Source organism: Curcuma longa, chromosome 2 (genome assembly GCF_044706935.1).
Source record: "Curcuma longa cultivar G26 ecotype Majalengka, Jawa Barat chromosome 2, ITB_CL_G26_1.1, whole genome shotgun sequence".
Lineage (NCBI taxonomy): Eukaryota > Viridiplantae > Streptophyta > Magnoliopsida > Zingiberales > Zingiberaceae > Curcuma > Curcuma longa.
This window is the reverse complement of record NC_133862.1, coordinates 17,108,415-17,116,422: the sequence shown is the minus strand read 5'-3', so window position 1 is coordinate 17,116,422 and position 8,008 is coordinate 17,108,415. Positions and strand designations below refer to the sequence as shown.

Genomic DNA, 8,008 nt, shown 5'->3' with positions numbered 1-8,008 from the left:
AATGCTAGATGATATCCCTAATTCATGTTTGTTCCCTTATTCTCAATGTTTACCAACTTGTGGGGATTCTAACCAAGATACCAACTAGACCTCGTCAGGCTTCGTTGGAATAGTCAAGACTCCTCTAATGCTACGATCCTAGGTTGGAACGATACCAGATAGCCCGGTTAATAGCTCTCCCGTCTGTCACACGGGCACTCCGGCATTACTACTGGTATACTACTCTCTGTCACCGAGCACCCAATTAAGGAATCCCTTGCTAGTTCTCAATAGCCATTAGCTATCCCCTATGGGAGTTTACTACTATGTAAAAGAAACGTCGGACTCGCCCGGTTGGTAGCTCTCCCGTCTGTCACACGGGCACTCCGACAGTTACGGCCTAAGATCCCCCTACACAGTCGTCTACCCCACATAATCATGCATATGTACCCACACAAGCATTTCATCAAACATGTTCAAGGCACAAAATACAAGAGACAAGAGCAAACATTTCATTGAATAGGGAAAATAACATGAAATAGTTCTTACATCACCATCATTACATAGACATTCATCCTACACCCTAAACTCAACGATCTACTCCATAACAAGGAGATTACAAGAAGAATACATAAAAGGAGTCATCCACAAGAAGAGGAAGACTTATCTTTGAAGCGTGAGTATCCTCTTGAAGATTTCCTTGCTCCGGGGTAGGATGGATCGGTGGAGTAGCGTCGAGGGCCTCCCCGGAGTGGGGAGGCGCCGCCCCCTTGGCCAAGACCTAGGGTTTTGGATAATGACCCAAGATAACCCTAAAAAGGGTGTTAAAAGAGGTATTTATAGGGCCCTGGGCGAACACGCCCGTGCCTCCGTCACACGGCCGTGCCTGGTAGGCACGGCTGGAAGCAGGCCCTGTTCGGGAACCAGGCACAGCCGTGCCTGATAGGCACGGTCTTAACTTGGCCCATTTCTTGAGTTAAAGCACGGTCGTGCCTTTTAAGCACGACCACGGCTGGCTCTGCTCGGAAATGAGGCACGGCCGTGCCTAATAGGCACGGCTATGGACTGATGCTGCTCTGGAAGTGAGGCACGGCCTGAAACCGGCTTAGTTCTGGGATGGGGCACGGCCGTGCCTTTGTGGCACGACCTCAGCAGGTGGCAGTCTTGGAGACACGGCCGTGCCTTGTAGGCACGACCCTTCGCTGTTGTGAGTCTGTTGGAGGGACACGACCGTGTCTTAGATATGCAAATGAGACACACGGTCGTGTCAATGCCTTGAGATTGTGAGGCACAGCCGTGCCTAGTAGGCACGACCTTCCCTTGCTTTGTTGCTCTTTTGACTCCATTTCTTCGTGTTTGCTTCGTAAGAGACTCGCCCGTGACGGTGAGCACGGCCAATGCGAGTCCCATTTCTCCACTTCTCGCTTTACCACCAAAAATGCATCGTTTTGGCTCCTAATCGCATCCTGTTAATAAAAAAATACAAAGAGCAGATCTCCGAGCAAAAATGTAGAAATGCACCAAATGCGTAGATAAAGGATGCAATAAACATAGAAATATGACATGAAATGCATAAAAGATGTGCAATAAAGGCTCAAAAATAGTGATGATCTCTACGTTCATCAATAGAATTCTTGGAAGTCTCCGAGAAGTCTTCTGGAAGTCTCCAAGAAGTGTTCGAGAATTCTTCGAGAGGTCTTCAAGGAGTCTTCGAGAAGTCTTTGAGAAGTCTTCGAAGGGTCTCCGAGAAGTCTCCGAGAGGTCTCCGAGAAGTCTCCGAGAAGTTTCCAAGAGGTCTTCGAGAAGTCTCCGAGAATTCTCCTGGATGTCTCCGAGAATTCTCCTGGAGGTCTCGTGGGTGAATATAAGGCTCTATCTAGAGGCTACAAAAGGGACCATGAGGAGGAATTGGTTTTGGCCTTCTGATGAGCTTAGGTTTCTCGTGTTCGCCCTGAACACACAACCTAAGTCCATCAATAATAACTCATACCACTAAAGAGTTATTATTGAACTACCGCACCAATCCCATATTACAGTATGGGCTTCTTCTTACCATGAGTGCATTAATCTTCCTGTGTTTAAGATATCGTATGTCCGTTAATTAATTGAATTACTAACAACTCAATTAATTAACTTTTGAGTCCGAGAGTAGTACCACTCAACCTTATTATCATGCGGAACTAAGTCCACCTGTAGGGTTTACATGATAATCTTTTTGAGCTCCTCAAGGGACATCATCAACCTATTTTATAGGACACAGTTTCCTTCTATAATCAACAACACACTATATACATAACATTATTTCCCAACTCATCGGGCCTTTTGATCTAACGAGATAAATCTCACCCTTTGATGAATCAAAGAAATATATGCTAAGTATATGTGCTTGTTATTATATCGGTATTAAGAGTATGCACTTCCATGATAACCGAGGTCTAGTTCGATTATATAGTCAGTATAAATTGAATGACCTCAATCGGTCCTGCTCAATACACACAAAGTATACTAGTGTAATTTTATAGTTAAGATAAACTAATACCAAATTACACTACAACAGTTTCAATGGTTTGTCCCTATCCATCACGGTTGTGAGCATCTTTTTATAACTTATAAAGAACCGATAACATGATCTTCTGTGTGGCACCACACACAATGTTATCTACAGTATAAATTAAATGGACAACTGTATTTGACTAAAACACATACATTTAACTAAATATAATTCTCATTAAATTACTGATGTTCATACAAAAGCTTAGGCTTACAGTATACATCCCTACAGTAGCAACTCTATGGTTGCACGGGAATGCTCGGGATGCCGACGTCTCAACAAAGTGCATGGAGGAATCGCTGGAAGGAGTTACTCTGGCTGCTGGTTGATCCCTTCTTATATACTGCTTTCAAGTTGACTCAGATGGGAATTCAAGTCGACTCCAGCTCAGCTTCGATCCTATTTCTCCACTGTGACTACGTACTCAGGTCGACTCGAGCCTCGACTCAAGTTGACTCTAGTCCGACGTGGAGCCTTCCCGATAACTTTTCCTTCGCCGTTGCGTTATCCGCTGATCAAGTCGACTCAAGTGGCATCTCAAGTTGACTCTAGTATGACATGGAGTCTTCTTATGAGATTTGCTGCTTCAAATCGACTCCTACATCATCTCCAGTTGACTCTGGTCTCGCGTGGAGGAATTCCAAACTGTGTTGACGTCCAAAGCTTGCTGACCAGGCTCGAGTAGACTCGAGTCTTCACTCAAGTCGACTCCAACAGTAAAGTCTGGGCAGTTTTGCTCGGAGTCTGCGTTGTTTAGTTTTTCCAACCCTGCAAATGATGTTAGTCGAAATAACATGTAAATTAATTATTTTTAGAGTTAGTTCCAAAAACTATCTTTGGGTCTTAACTTCAGATCTCTAGTGAGACCCTAGGTTAGACCGACGCATACTATTACCCTTGGGAACGCATCCTGACTCACTCCACTCAGGAGAATTTACTTTTTGCCAACTGAGTCCTCCTAACTCATTGGACATTTGCTCGGCTCTGTCCTTAGCCCTCAGGATTTGCTGCTGCGACTTAGTCCTCCTGACCACCCAGACTTCACCACGTCCTCCGGTCCTCCTGACCGTACTTGATTGGATTTTTATCATGCCCCTTGGTCTCCGACCTTGCATGGACTTTTCACCTGGTTGTTGGGATCGGTGCGTTCGCTAGAGGGGGGTGAATAGCGATTCTTTGATTTTTCTCCTGCGAAAACGTCAGCGGAAGCAAGAATAACAGAGAAGAAAAGCAAGATCGCTAACCCGTTCGATTTACTTGGTATCCACCTCTATGAGGTGACTAATCCAAGGATCCACACACACAGCCCGACGATTCCACTATGAAAGATCTCCTTCTCGAAGAACCCTTCGAAGGCGGAGAAACCCTCACAAACTTGATCTCTTCCTTACAGTTGTAAATCTCAAAGTCTAGAGGAAGAGTACACAAGATCACAGAATTGATGTTCACAGAAGAATGAAAGAATGAGAGTTGTTGTTGTTCTTCGCGTCGAACACCACTTTTATGATTTTTCGGAGCATCAGTCGACTGCTGGCAGGGCCAGTCGACTGATGACATTAAATGCCATTAATTATTCCGAATCTGCGTAGCTGGCATCGAAACGGTCGGCTATCATTCGACTGATCAAAGCATCAGTCGACTGATACCAGTCGACTCCAAGTTGACTCCCAGTCGACCGATCTTTCTGTGTGTGTCTCGGATCAACCCCAGTCGACTGCTCTAGCTGAAAACTCCCCCTTTCAGCTATTTCTTAAACCTTTAGCCTTGACGCAAACCTTCAAATGCCTTCCACAAGCCTCGTGACCATCCTTGCACTAGCTTGAGACGTTTCCCTCAGTTTCGTCGTGCTAAATCATCCTTGCCAAGAGGCCGCACCTCCTGGACTTCACCAAATGCCAAGACTACCCACTTGGACTTTTCTTTGCCAAGACTACCCCCTTGGACTTTTCCTTGCCAAGACCACGCTTGGACTTTCCTGCAAACTTGCATCACACATGTTAGATCATAACACATTGCCTAGCTTAAACTAATTTTAGCCAAACATTAAAATCCAATCACTTGGGGCACGATTGCACCAACAATCTCCCCCTTTTTGATGTTTAGCAAAAATCGTTTAAGTTAGGTCTTTAAATCAACATGTATAGCATGAATTCAATTAGCCAATAGCAAATAACATTGCAACAATGAATTCATCATAAAACATGATCAATATAATATGTATCAACATTTCCAATCAATAATCATGCTCAAAACATATCTAATCTTCCCTTTAACTTTCCCAAAGTTATTCAAATTATCTCCATTATAATCAAATAACTTAAACTATATCCATTCTCCCCCTTTTTTTGTCAAGCATCAAAAGGAAATTTATGATTGAAAAAACAAGAGGTCAAGCATTGCATCAACAATAGTTTCGGAGGGAAAAAATAATACCTTAAGTTCTCAAAGTATGCTGAAATCAGGGATATCAGTCGACTCATAGTGTATCAGTCGACTCAGCAGTCGACTGCAATCTGAGCCAGTTGACTGATATACTGAATTTCAGTTATCAGGGACGAGATTGAAAAATGCATAAGTAATTGTACGAGTTTCAAAAATTCGTGAAATTACACACGTAAATTACTTATGACTAACCCTATTTGAGAAAAATAATTTGAAAAATTTTGGATCTCAAAAATGGTAGTTTGATACAAATTCCAAAAATGGTTAACAAAGGTCCAAGTTTGTATCAACCTTTCTAATTTATTTGAATTCTCTTATTTTGAAACTATTCTTAATTTCCTGAGGGAAAATAAAATGTGTTTGAATTTGTTGATTTAGGATTTAACCACAAGGCTCCCCCTAAACACCATATGATCCTCTCAAACACCATTTAAAATAAATGCTCCCCCTTAATAATCCAAAATCACAATTATTTGAAGTTTAAACAATTAAACTCCCCCTTAATGTTTTGAAATTACGACTCCTTAAATCAAACTTCCCCTTGAAGTTGTGAAATTTAATTTCATCTAGGTATTTCAAACTTTTGCTCCCCCTTAAGGTATGAAATTATGCATCTTTATTTATGAGCACAAAGGTAGACTTCACATATGAGATAACAAAATTTGAACATTTAATCAAGTAAGTTATGAACACATCAAAGCATGTCATAAGTTCCAAACAAAACATCCAAGTTCATACATCAAAAAAAATATATAACAACCAAAACAAAGTCATAAGTTTAAAAACAAAACATCCAAGTCATACATACAATAACAACCAAAAGAAAAATAACTAATAATAATGAATTAATAATGTTTCATTTTTTAATAAACTTTCTAACTATAACTCGTAATAATAAAAAGTCATTATAATGGTGGTTACCATTTGCTTTTTACAAATAAAAAGAATATCTCTATTCTACACCGAAAACGAAGACTAAAACTTTAGTTTAGTGAAAAAAGCCCCTTATCGGATTTGAACCGATGACTTACGCCTTACCATGGCGTTACTCTACCACTGAGTTAAAAGGGCCCTTTGTATTCAATTCATGAATTATAGCCATTTTCATTATGAGTCTACTGCACTGCATACTGCAAACAAATACAAATAAAAATAATATATGTATATATCATGTACATATCATATACATAGGGGTTTCATTTATATTTATAAAGTAAAGGATCAATTCGATTTACCCTCAAAAGGTGAAGCGGGTCAATTTTCTTTTAATAATGCAATGAATTGTTTCAAGACCGACCCCGCCTCTTTCCTTTTACTGACCAATCAAAACGAGATTTACTCGATTGATACATGTACCAATCTGACACTGACATAGATTCAATAGATTTTATTGAATTATGTGATGAAGGTATTCGTACCCTGAACCGAATTTTTATAAAAAAGTAAAAAAGAGAATTTCTATCGTTTTTGAATTTTCTGACTTAATGTGAAATAGTGATATGCATGGCCTATTTTATCTGAACAATGAAGGAAGCAACGAGTTTTAAGTTAAAATTAATGAGTGAAGAAGAAAAGAAATTAAGTGAGTTTTTACATCCTTTTCCGTTATGCTGGACCAATCACTGCCTGAACGGACAGAATCCTATACCTCCTTTCGCTATATTCGCTATACTATATATATATTATATATACTATATATATAATATATAGTATTTTATATAAATACAAATTAAATAAAGCAAACAAAAAAAAAAAATAAATGAAAATTGGACGGTTCATTTATTCCCATCCAATAAAAAATTCTATGGAATCATAACACAAAAGTAGAAAAGAGTGTTCGGATTTAGTCATATCATTAGATTATATTGACAATTCCAAAAAACTATACATACTATCATCATAGTATGATGACAGTCGGGCGGATATGCCCCTATCGTCTAGTGGTTCAGGACATCTCTCTTTCAAGGAGGCAGCGGGGATTCGACTTCCCCTGGGGGTACTGCGAAAGGAAGTTGATTATGGATTATCTATAAGCCTAGAATGAATTCTTCCTGGGTCGATGCCCGAGCGGTTAATGGGGACGGACTGTTTGAGAATTGGAATTTTATTAATTTTAAATCGATTTATTCTTGGGCTTTTACATTGAAAATAATTATTTATTGAATCAATTTGACTTTATTTGTCCCATAGTGCATAATTTGAGGCTTGATATAATTTTTATGATTTAACGGTGAAATTTTGGCATTTAATGGATTTTTATTGATTTTAGGGCTAAACCGGATCCGACTCGAGCTCAACCGCGGTCAAATCAAGTCAAATTTGTCAAATTGATCAAGCCAACATGAAGGATATGACTCGGATCGAGCCTGATCAAAATTTCACAATTTTTTGGAAACCCTAAGAAGCCCTAGAGCTCAGATCAAATGTGCACCGTCGGATTCAAAACGGATGGCCCAGATTTTCGGATTAATCAAGGTATATAATCTAAACATTGAGAAGTGAACAGTGGCTGCGCCACCACTGTTCATCTTCGTCCCGCGAGAAGAACCTGCCCCGCGACGTACCAAACGGCGCAGTCCCGTCCACCCAAATCTTTTCCACGGTGTTCCTTGATCCTAGAGGAGTCTTTAGCCGGTTGATTGGGTGAATCCCAGCAGCTGGACGAGGCGCAAAGGAGAGGGTTTCTCCGGCGGGCAGCGACCCTGTTTCGGCGTGTTCCGGCCAACCTCAGCATAATCCGGCTCCGCAATCCTCCGAGGGGTTCTCCTAGGAGCGTGGAGCTTTCCTAAATAGTGATCAGATCGATCGGAGCAAGTTGAAGCACGGAATCCAGTTTTTGCAGCTTCAATGCCGCTGTGCCGAGCTCTGTTATCGCCAGGAGAGGGTTTCTTCGGTTTTTCCGGGTTCGAGCACGCGAGCAAAACACCTCAGAAACCAGATTCAAGCCTCCAAGGGATTATCGGAGCCAGCATTGGTTATCCGGCGGCTGATTGACGACCAGCTGAGGAAAATCGAACGAGAAGAGGAGAATTGGAT

General features: G+C 41.0%; 1 non-coding gene across 1 annotated transcript; it reads right to left on the bottom strand.

The window, feature by feature from the left end:
* Nucleotides 1-5,971: 5,971 nt before the first annotated feature.
* TRNAT-GGU (transfer RNA threonine (anticodon GGU)) lies at nt 5,972-6,043 on the bottom strand. Its single transcript has one exon. It is a non-coding gene; the product is annotated as a tRNA-Thr (tRNA).
* Between the last annotated feature and the right edge of the window lie 1,965 nt (nt 6,044-8,008).